Source organism: Haliotis rufescens, unplaced genomic scaffold, assembly GCF_023055435.1.
Source record: "Haliotis rufescens isolate VD_foot unplaced genomic scaffold, xgHalRufe1.0.p SCAF_9, whole genome shotgun sequence".
Lineage (NCBI taxonomy): Eukaryota > Metazoa > Mollusca > Gastropoda > Lepetellida > Haliotidae > Haliotis > Haliotis rufescens.
Window position 1 is genome coordinate 29,467,429 of NW_025964383.1, and position 13,077 is coordinate 29,480,505.

Here is a 13,077-nt window from a genome sequence, read left to right on the forward strand (position 1 = left end):
CTTGATTATCGATCACATCGTCGTCCCCGGGCTACCATTTTGTTTGAAGCAAATGCAAGTGAAATGAGAAAAGGAATCTGATTGGTCAATATGATCGACACAACTCGTACTAGCCACTGGTGGCGCTGCGATCGAGCCTAAAAATGTTTGGCAAGGGTGGGAACTGGACTTTTATAGACGGTTAACTCCCTTGCCACGAGAGGATGCGGACATCTCCGCACATGTTCCTGCAAGCAAGTCCGCTACATTATACTACTGATGTTCATTGTTATGTACATTATTATGTTGTGGATTTCATAAAGCAATCCTTCTCTTACATAAGTACAGCATCATTAATATTCTCTAATCACCGTGGTGACCAGTTACCATTTCGCATCAGTATCTTCTTACGATGCAGGCCCTCAAGTAAATGGAATCTGTCAAAACCCACCTTGTTATTTCTCTACACGTTTCATATTTCAAAGCATGTTGGGATTTTGTGTCACAATCTACATCAAGTTAACGCGATAATGCTTTTGTACTGGTATCTATCATATCAAACCATGGTTACGTTGTTCAATCAAAACCCAGTAAATGATAATATAAAGTTATGGATGAGATCATTTTTGCAAATTGTAATAATACCCTAGCCTGACATTTGTTTAATAACAGGACCATCCACTCAGTGAACGGAAAGGCATAACTTAAAAACTGAAACATATCAATTATATTTTGGGTCTGTCATCCATTAAAAAGTAAATGAAAGAAATATGTTTGTTTCCGAATCATTAACAGTGTGGGACCGCCTCCGTGGTCTAGTGGTAGAGCGTCCGCCCGGAGAGCGGAAGGTCCAGGTATCGATCCCCGACCGCGTCATACCAAAAGACGTTAAATGATGGTACTTGTTGTTACCCTGCCTGGCGCTCGGCATTAAGGGGCTAAAACAAGGACTGGTCGGCTCGGAGTCAGTATACTGTGTCTGAGTGGGGTATTCATGTTAAACTGCGGCATGGTATCTCAGTGAGTTAGCACTATGAATCGGCATCAGCCCGGTCTAGTACAAGCAGCCACACACACACACACACGTGCATGCACGTCGCTATATAAGTGTAATAATCTTGGACGCGACGTTAAACCCCATTTCACCTCACCTCACCTCTGAGAAAGATGGCTCGTCGGCCTGTGCGGATATCAAACACCATGAAGCTTGACGTGGCGAAAGTTCCTGTTGGCGCATTACGACACCACACTGGAAGATGGCCGCCACTAGCTGGACCTTTGGTCCCCGTGATGCAGAAGACGATTCAGCCAGTACCATACGGTACACCCGCTGCTGACACGTGTACTTGTAATATCAATCACTGAATTGTCTGGTCCGGATTCAAATATATAATTAATATATAATTATATAATTTAACCAGATCACGACTTAACCTTGCCTTACTCTAACCTACTTGTCACATATCAGTGGATCTATATCAGGTACTGAGAAGACCACAGGTATATAGTACATACGGTAAATATACAGCTGGGTGAGTGATTGATTAGTTGAACTTTGAACATTATTCCAGTTATATCACAGCGGGCCAGCTTGATGTGGGGGGAAAGCCCGAGGTGATGCAGGTCTCAGACGTTTACCACTTTGGTGAAACCCACGAACACGGGTATGGTGCTGACAAACCTAGGAACATAACCAGGTCGAACCGGGATTCGAACCCACGACCATGGGTTTCTGGCGTGCCCAAGGGACGCAACTCTGCACGGCGAATTGTGACGCCTTAGACGACTGGGCCATCTGGGCCCCCACATACTGCTGAGTTGTGGTCATTTTTGAGAGAGTTACCTCTGAATATCAATATATTAAAGAGCACTTTGGTAACATGGAAGCAAATTGGATAGTTTTGGATCAGCATGATAATAATCTGGTAGTTATTTCTGTCCTTAAGGTTCATATATTGGGCGCAGAAGAACAAAATGGTACTCGTCTTCAATATTATTTAGGCTTCATATTTGGCAAATTTGTAATACCTACCAATGATCAGTTTAAAAAATACATCGTGAGAAGAACACTGTAATCATGCCAGAGCTACTCGAAAATCATATACAGTTACATACAATAACATACCAAACATGGCATACCAGACTGTCATGTTGACCATCCAATCCCCAAACGTACGGAACATTCCGGTAGTGTACCTCTTGAGCTATGCCAAGGACCGGGGGCACGGGTGGCCCAGTCGTCTAAGGAGCCGCGATTCGCTGTGCAGAGTTGCTTCCCTTGGTTACGCCAGAAACCTATGATTGTGGGTTCGAATCCCGGTTCGCCCGGATTATGTTTCTAGGTTTGTCAGCACCATACCCGTGCTCGTGGGTTTCACCGATGTGGTAAACGTCTGAGACCTGCATCACTTCGGGCTTTCCTCCCACAATAAGCTGACACGCCGTGATATAACTGGAATACTGTTAAAAGCGGCGTAAAACCCAACTCCCACACTAACTGACCTATTGAGCTATACCAAGGACCCGCTTTGATCCACAATATCTGCTTATTGTAAATATAAAACGTTCACGCCAGAATAACCGATTCTCGGTAATCCGCACAGATTCCATTGGACGTGAAAGGCAAAACAGCGGTGACAATTATATGAATGGATCACTGAAAATCAGTGATGACGAAAGGTGTTGGAGAAAAGGGTCAGCATGTTTTGCCCAAATGGTAGCGCCAGCCACTCTCACACAAATGCGCAAGGCGTTATAAAATTATTATGAGATCTGTTCGTGTCAATTATGATATTAAGTATTCCCCCTTTTCTACATTCCGATATGGTTTGGACTTAAAACATCACGAAATGTGCAGCTAAGACTGAAATGTATCAAAACATGAGAGTTTAGAGGCTTTCAGGATTTTCACCGTTAAATTTGCACATGAGTCGTTGACCCAAGCTGTAGAATGAATCTTGAGGTGAAATGGGTTTTTTTTCGTCTCGTTCAAGATTATTGCACTTATGTAGCTACGTGCATGCACGTGTGTGTGTACGTATGCGTGTCTGCTTTGTACTAGTCCGGACTGATGCCGATAGTGCTAGCCCAATGATATACCATGCCGCAGTTTAACATGAATACCCCACTCAGACACAGTATACTCCGAACCGACCAGTCCTTGTTGCTTAGGGCACATAATACCTAGCGCCAGGCAGGGTAACAACAAGTACCATCTTTCAACGTCTTTTGGTATGACGTGGTCGGTGATCGAACCCCGGACCTTCGCTCTCCGGCCGCATGCTCTACCACTAGATCAATGCGGCGGCAACAGTCAAGATACCTGCTCCTACAAATGCTGCCTTGAAGTTTGAAAAATCACCCTTTCGCTCATTTTAGTCATTATATGAATGTATGTCCAAAGTTTGTAAGCAAAAGAAGGTACAAAGGCTTGTTGTTAGTTGCTGGTTGTTCATGACAATATTTCATGATGTCGGTGACTTCACATTTGACATTTCCACTAGGTCCAAAATGGCTGTTATCACGCCTCGTTTTTTTACATATACCTGGCAACAAACACGACTTAAACACACGTCAACTATATTTAAAATCTTGCAGATATGTGAGTAAAGGCGGCAAGGACAGGGGTAAAAAAAAGGAAAAGAAATTTCAAGGAGACTAATTTTAGTTAGAGGATTTGTGTCGCGGGATGGATTTGCTCCTCAACAGTTTCATCAGTGGGGAAATGAAATTAAATCCCTCCCGTAACCCGGATGTTGCACTTGATGAACCAGTTTCACCATTGTTTTCTTATAAGAGGTTTCGTAAACGTAATGTAGAGTTTGATAGAAGAAAGATCACCCACAGAAGAAAAACATTATCGGCTGAAAAAGACCCCAATATGACGGTGATAATCCATCTGAGCTGGTGTTTCGTGGGGATTTTGGGCGTTTATTGGGCGGAAATCGAATAAACTTCGTCAAATTGGTTGTTTGGACGGGTAATCGGAGAAACACGGTGTGCAGACTTGCAGTGACATGTTGTGTCGGTGAAGAAGATCCCCAGCAAGAATAGCAGCAATGACCAGCAACACCAGGCAAAGAGAAGCAATATTGATCTTGTCATTTACACCGTGCCACACATCAACGAGTCTAACTGTTTTACGCCCAATAAAATATTCCATGTTCGCTTTTGTTATTCTGTATTACCTTCCTAATTCAGAAACGCGCCCGACCTAATTTTTTGAGGAACCCTTAAAAAGTCAATATGTCTCTATTTGAGCACTTCAAGCAGGCAGACGGAAGTCATTGAGTTATATACGAGACCTGTCAACTACAGAAGTGTTAACTGGTGAAAGCCAAGACAGTGATACCTTAGATTTAAAACTGCCATCGTTTTAGAAAACGTTCATGACTCAAAGAATTCTGTTGAGACTTTTTTTCAGATTTGTTAAAATCAAATGTCTCTTTAAATATATGCCAACACACACTGATCAGATTAGCTGATTTATTTGTCTAGACATCTGAAGCGCGATCTGAAGTAGAAACATATATCTGGTTTCCGAATTTCCGATTAGTCACGAGAGACTGATATGGTACTCCGGGAGATGGTATTGAGGACAACGAACATATGTTCTTCGTGAAGGGTCACGTCTTGCTTGGGGAAACGATGGTACGTAATTCATGTTAAGGTTTAGGTTTTCCTGTCGTGATCCATCTGACAATTGGTAGAAAACAAATATGTGTTTGTAGTTTTATACCGCACTCAGCGATATCAGGACAGACGGGATCCGATGGAGTCTTGGTCTGGCAAACCAAGAGTTAATAGTGTGGTGAAACGTTCAATACCAAGATCTAGTGACTTCAAAATATCATCACTAACCTTTCAGTGTATTGACAGAAGAACGCCTGACTGACCTTTGTGACTGGTCATTGAGAATTGGGCCCGTGAAGATTCGGGTTTGAAATTGATCTTAGCGACTAACGAGATCGGGTGGTCAGGCTCTCTGACTTGGTTGGTACATGTCATCGTATCCCAATTGGGTAATTCGATGCTCATGATGTCAACCACTGAAGCGCTGCCTAGTCAAACCCACCCAGAACCTTTCGGAGAATGTGAAGACTCCCCAACATTGCAGCCTTCTGCATTATCCAGATTGTCAGAAGGGCTGTATTCCTGATAGCAAACCCGGGTACTCTCCCAATGTCAGTCAACAGATTGGGAGGTACCAAACCTAAGGCACCGAGAACAATGGGAAGTCGGACAACTTGGTACTTTGGATGCAAGCTTGACATTTCGAAAGCGAGGTCTGCATATTTTTTCCCTCCAATCTTGTCAATCACATTACTGTCAAAAGGGACAGAAAATTCAATGATATAAATAATTTCATTGGATTTATCAGAAAGGGCAAGATCAGGTTTGTTGGCCTGGATATGTCTGAGGCTGTATACGGGCCTTTTCTAAAGGATTTTGTATTTATTATTTTCCATGACGCCCCCATATATTCAGGGTCGAACCATGGATGGACCTCTGTGTCAAAACCACAAGCATGGCGAAGACGGTAATAAAATGATCGAGCCACCCCATCATGTCGTTTAAGATACTGTGCCTGTACCAAAGCTAGGCATCCACTCAAAATGTGTTGGACAGTCTCATTACATTCATTACAATTGGAATGGAGAAATCACGATAATCTATTGAGTCAGACTGGAGTGATTTCTCTGACTGACATAATGGTGTGGTTGTTGTATAGTTTCTCTCTAAGTTTGCATAATGACCTATACCTGCGTCAGTGTTACCTGTTTAAAAGAATGGCTGCAGCAGGAAGTATCCATTCCCCAGCAATTGTTCTCCCCTGCTGACCAGTTCCTTAATCGGAGTTTCTGTTAGGATTGGCAGTATCAAAACAAAGACAATGGCCAAGCTAAAGCGGCAGGTGTATTGATGATCGGGTATCGTTTAATCATGGTCAAATAACCAATTCCCTTCTACCGACCTACCTACCTGAACTAGAATTAAAAGAGACAATTGAAACCGACTCGTCTGTTTCGTATTGAGATCTGTGCATGGATATTCAGAGTGACAAAACACTCACCACAAGACTTCAACGCTCCAATACTATCCCTTTATGTCGAGCAATATTCCAGCAGCCACAGCATTTGTTGCGTACATTCACGACTTGGAGCATGGTCTTTTAAGAAGATTTCAAAGAGAGTAACGGGACTCAAGAACTATTTGATCAGGATCACACCATGGGTCATAACCTTAGTAACGATTTCAACACGTTTTATGCTAGACATGTGGATGACTTTTCTAGATTTGAAGCCTTGGTCAAACATGATATTCATTGAAATTCCCTATTTTGACTTGTACAATATATTCCCGTGTTTTTTTTTGCAGATGAACGATTGACTTGCCTTTGCATGTATTCGTGACTAGTGCGAGTGGTGGGGTAGGATACGCTCACCTTTTCGCGAACACCTGGTATCTCAGTGCGCTAGAACTATAATATCGGCATTAGTCCGGACTAATACAAACACACACACACACACACACACACACACACACACACACACGTGCATACACGTCGCTATATAAGTGCAACAATCTTGACGCAACCCCAATTCACCTCACCTCTTCCTACACCGAATGTTTTTATGTCAAATTCGTTGTAACGAGCTATGGATGAACAAGCGCTGGTGGTATTATTACGAGGAATAGATCTTTACTGCTACGAATAATTGAGAAATTCATGATCATGCAAAATCACAATGATCAAAGTGGTATGCACAGAAACGTCAATGGCGTCACTACAAATAATTCCTGTCGTTGAATTCCTTTACATACTCAAGTCTCGGATTACAACGCTTGACACACGCAGTGCAATGTAACTTGAAAAAGAACTTGTTATAGGAATAAAGAATATATCCCGAGGTATACATCCGTTTGATTACCAAACCGAACACTAAATTCTCCACTTTTCCTCTAAGCAGAAAAGCCTGATTGAGCTAATCTGTACCATTGTCACAAAATCTGAAAAACGTTCCCTATTGATGAATTAAAACTTATTCTCCGTATTCCTGTAGCGATTAATCTCTTCCAATGCGCACTGAGTCAACCGGCTATCTCCCATCACCGCGTGTCATAATTGAATAACTAGAGCTATCCCCATCACTTATAATACCATTGGTGCCGTTCCTGCGACACCCTCGTATCAGCAAATACGCTGCCTTTCATCGATGGTAATCGTATTACAGACGTTATAATCAAATCTCAGCCTTTCCTCGACGTCTCGGCAAGTTCTACTGCTCAACTGGGTTTATTGTCTGGAGAAAATATAAATAGGTGGTGTCATATCTGTCAACCTTGCCACCCACCTGCCGTCAACTGCGTGTTTTGTTTCGGAAATACAGATGTCTCAATTAGGGTATGGTAACGTGTTATATTTTATTCGTGGTGCTGTATTGCATATTTTGTTCGTGAATCGAGATGTGGCTTCGTCGCTCGCTTGTATCCGAAGAAAAATATTCGAGAACTAGGGTCACGTTCGTATACGTTACGCATAGCAAAGGCCGTTTGCTCTATTGAAAACGGAATATGATTTCATAACAGACTCGAGCTTTATCTGTTTCCTATAAGCATAGGATTTTAGTTCTATCCATTATCGAATGCGTCTATTTAGCGACTTCTAACTACCTTATTTAACTCAGTCAGCATGTAGGTGAATGTTGTGTTTCCCAAGCAATATTTCAGCTGTACCGCTCTGTCGTATGTTCTCATGTTCGTACGATACGCTATTTTGGATAACCAGTGCGTGAGATCTTGATGGATCACTCCCGCCACGGAGCTGAGAATGAAAATCGAGAGCCCTGATCCATTGACCGGGGTAATAATGTAAGCGCTTTTAGCATGCACCTTGTGTATGGAGTCTAGCCAAATATATTTATAATTATTATTATTAAATTGAAAAGCCAGTCTTAAAGATTCAAACATCTGGAAATGTATACAGCTATGTACCATGTACGTACAAAGTACATACTGGTCTTAAACGTTCAACACACATGGCAACCGGGGTCTTAAAATATACTGAACCGCAAAAGAAACGTCACCATGGACAGATATATGAGAAACCTTATTTCTCCAAACACTGTAAACATACTTTGAGATATATTAAAGAGATGAAACTTGGCAAGGTTGAAATTAAAGTGTCAAATGTTCTTAAAGTTAAACTCAACACTTATCTCTGAGAATATGACATCACAAGTGTGTCTCGCCATGTCGGGATCGAGGGCAGGCCACTGCATGGTTCTGATGCCATCCTGCTGGAGGAAGATTCTTTTTGCTCTCGCAGTGGGCGTTATCGTGCTCAGACTCGTGTATGCGGCGACGTGCCAAATGAATTATGGCGTGTGGTCTCAAGACTTGATCAATGTACCGAGCTGCTGTGACACCATTGCCTCTCCCTGGACCGTTCTGGAAGACCACAGGGCCGACCGTCTGTGCAAGACCAATTCCACCCCACACCATGATGCTCGGACCACCCCAAGAGTCTCTCTCAACAACACAAGCGTCCGAATAATGTTCCCCACGGCGTCGCCAGACTCTATCTCTGCAATCTGCTGTTGAGATACAGTAACGGCTCTCGTCTGAGAAGATGACTCTTCTCCACTGCTGGTGACGCCAATGCTGGTGCTGTGTTGCCCACTGAAGACGGTCCCGGCGATGACGTGGTGTCAGAACGGGTCCTCGGAGTGGCCTGTGACAGTGGAGGCGTCTGCTCGTCAATCCTCGACGCACGGTATCCGCACTAATGTGTCGCTGGTGTGTCCCCATGGTCTGTCGAGCAGTTTCCGCAGCAGTAACAAAGCAATCTTGGAGATGCTGTCGCACTATCTGACGATCCTGACGTCGGGTGGTGACCTTTGGTCTTCCACTACGTGGTCGGTCATCTGCAGTGTTGGTGGTCTGGTACCGTTGCTGGAGCCTGTATATGGTCCTTACGTGGACTTGAAATGCATTGGCTACTTGCCGGGCGGTTTGTCCAGCTTGCAATCGTCCAAGGGCTTAGTGTCTCTGATTTATTGTCAATCTTGACATGTGGTAGCAATTCAATAACGAATAAATGTTATCCGATCTAGGTGGGTTTTTATAGGGCAAGAAATGGGGGAACGCATGTGCATTTCAATTTGCACGGAACTCACGTGCATCGGGTTACCTTGGCCGTTGTAGTGATGCGTTTGGGCGATCGGTTTTATGACATCTGCTTTGTTTTTTTATCATCAAATTTCATTTTTCTGGACAAGGTAATGTTAAATTTTAGAAATTTTGACAAAAATGACCCAGATATTTAAATGACAACTTTTCATGCAATGTTACTTTGGGCGACGCTTCTTTTGCGGTTCAATATAGTGTACGCACGTTAAAGCCATGTGATATTTTTCACCGCATGAAATCAAGGTAGTAATCTTCAGAGCACGTGGGAACCAAGAAGTAAGTGATAAAAACGTACGAACTGCTGTTAACACACGTAAAGTAATGAACACACAGGGAAATCCACGTCTTAATATTAGCAACGCACTTTGAAATCCATGTCTAAATGATCAACGCTCTAGAAAAGCCAGGTTTTAACGATCATCGCACTTGGAAATTCAGGTTATAATGATCAAGGCCCTTGGAAATCCAGATCTAACAGATCAACGCACTTGGAAATTCAAGTTATAATGATCAAGGCCCTTGGAAATCCAGATCTAACAGATCAACGCACTTGGAAATTCAGGTCATAATGATTAACGCATTTTGAAATCCAGCTTTTAGTCATCAACGCACTAGAAAATCCAAGTTTTAACGATCAACGCACTTGGAAATTCAGGTTTTAATAATCAATGCACATGGAAATCCAGGTGTTTTTCCAGCGCGCAGTGTTCCAAGGGATTTGTGAGTTCTCTATTCGCGTCATGCCAGCGACAGGACGACACTATTGAGTACATGCTTGATAATATCAGAGACATTACTGAATATTTCATCCGTCCCTACAGAGATACTAATGCTCATTGCTTCGTAACAAGCTGTCCACAAAGAGATACCATGCGTTAACACTAATAGATGGACGGCTAAAAGGCCCCCTGGAGGCTGCACCATGGGTCGTAAGTGACGCTCGGTGTGTTCCCGCTGAAATCCGAATGTCGACGAGAGGGTTTGAAGGTACAGCCTACAATAGGTGCGTTTACGTATCAGTTTTATAGAAGTGCAGTTTTACATTTGTGGTTCTGCACGATTCGACACAAAGACACTTTTATTGCTATGGTGTGCTCATAACGTGATTAATGTGATTATAGGTGATACTTTAGTGGGTGTTCAATGAAAAATAATGAACAACCTTTAAGCAATTATTTCAAACTAGTTTATGTGGCATTAATCATATCAGATTAGCACCATAGGTCAATATCGATGTCGCTTCGTACACATCCAATCACGACCGAATAATCCCGAGATACTCCGATTGTTAACCCGAGTGTACCCAATGTCTGTCGGAGTGATATATGTCCCTATGGCAAGTTTAACTAGAGGATAGGTTTCAGAATAGTATGAGCGATGTATTGAGCGAAAGCAAATTTGTTTGCAACAATCAATTTTTGATTATTTGAAACTATCAGTTACATGTGGCACTATCAAATAGACAGACAGACAGACAGTGTATTCAGTAATTTAGGCATCAAGGCCCATAGTACAATGCAGATTGGATATTAACATTTGTCACGTGATGATGTTACACATTTCCTAATTATAAAGACATGCTTCAAGAATGCAGTGAGTGAGTGAGTTGGGCTTAACGCCGCTTTTAACAGTATTTCCAGTTATATCGCGGCGTGGCAGCTTAATGTGGGAGGAAAGCCCGAAGTGATGCACCACTTCGGTGAAACCCACGAGCACGGGTATGGTGCTGACAAACCTAGAAACATAATCAGGGCGAACCGGGATTCGAACCCACAATCATAGGTTTCTTGCGTGCCCAAGGGACGCAACTCTGCACAGCGAATCGCGGCGCCCTAGACGACTGAGCCACCCGTGCCCCCTTTAAGAATACAGAAACAGCATGGATCATATCAGGATTTTCAGAGTTGAGCAGATTTATCATTAACTGACGGTCTTTAAAAATACCTTGCAGCATGGGGAGAAATGTATACCGTAAATGGGAATACGTTTCACATATAAGTATACATTTGAGGGCGTGATCACAGGATATACATATGGTAACTCAAAGAGAGTTGCTGTGTTGTTTTAATTGTTTCATTTATATGCAAAAACATCTTTCAAAAGGAACGTGTAGTCACAATTCAAGTTTACTCATGCAAAGCCTTCAGGTGTTCAAACATCGGGCTCGTTACTGCATAGCCATCTCGCATACATGTTTCTATTACATATCCATCCTGCACCTTCGTTCTGTTAAGTCTGGTGTCCCCCGCCGTGATATTGCTAGAATATTGCTAAAAGCGGCGTAAAACCATACTCACTCACTCACTCACTCGTTCTGTAAAGTCTCGCACTTTGAGATAACAGGAGTTAAACGAAATCTCTCGAACCTTCCTTGACATTTGATCTTATGGCAACATTTAGCCCTAATACACGGAAACACTGATTCTGTGGAACAGTCTGGGTGGGCTTACTCCCGAACTGCTAGTCATCAGAAACATACCCAACACACACTGCAGACGTAGACAGTGGGTGATGGACAAAGCTGGCATCTATGAGAACAATCTGTTTAAGTGATATCCCGTTAATCCGTATGGAATCAGCCCCATTGAAAATCCCCGGATAAACGAGTTTCGAGATTTACGAATCACTGGTAAGGAATTATTTTGTCCTGACAACAATTATAACGAAAGTTGGTTGTCCGGATAATCCGGGTCCGGAATAACGAGGTTACCGTCCCACTGAAAGCGTCCGGATAAACGAGTTTCGTTTGGAATAACATATACGCATAGTTGGTTGTCTGGATTATCGAGGTCCGGAATATGGAGATCCATTGTGATTAAGTTTAAATTAAGTTAGAATGCCAAACCGTCATAGTATTCTGCAGACGGCGTGAACATTAATAATACCTTAACTGCCGTAGAAATTGAAAACCACATGTCCTTTATAATATGTGATGGCATTGTATAGTGATTCGCTTTTCAACATACGAGAAGCGTCTAGACAGGAAAATTAAGTGCGATATGTACACAACTGAATTTATCAAGAGGGCAAACTGGAGGATGATTGGGGTTCAAAATGTAGCACACATCTTTCAAAGTAGGGGTGGGCGGTCGGGTAGCCGAGTGGTTAAAGCGTTCGCTCGTCACGCCGAAGGCCCGGGTTCTCTTCCCGACCTGGGTACAATGTGTGAAGCCCATTTCAGGTGTCCCCAGACGTGATATTGCCGGAATATTGCTAAAAGCGGCGTAAAACGTGACTCACTCACTCAAAGTGAAGAGTGAGCTCAATCGGTTTAGCATCATTTTTTAAAACATAATGAACCGGACACAGAGAGCTGGACAAGGTGCGTGCACTTTAACTGACACCTGCTCTGCTGGTTTGGGGGACTCTCACTGATTCTTGGGAAATTATCTCAGCTACGATGTTCACAGTATCACCGTAAACCGCTCGTGATAATTCTCGTATTATGTCCAGTTGTATAGACACTGGGAAGCGACGCCAATCCACATAACATTATATTATGTAAGCGATTTGCTATATTTTACTACAATAGCTTACATGATATAATTTTATGCAGATTGGCGTCGCTTCCCAGTGCCTATACTACTTGTTGAATTACGGTCGATTCTCTATATGCGAGGTACGAATGTTTCGAAGCTCAACATCAGTTGCCTCAAAGGGATCTCAATGAACGATAAGACGTTGATCACATGATGTCAGGCTAAAGCAATTTGTTGACACCTTCAGGTCCTGATTGTATTTTTGTTTAACGCCACACTCAGATATATTCCAGCTATATGACGGCGGTCTGTAAATAATCAAGTCTGGACCAGGCGATCCAGTGAGTGATGTCATGAGCATCGATCCACGCAATTGGGATACGATGGCATACATCAACCAAGTCAGCGAGCCTGACCACCCGATTCC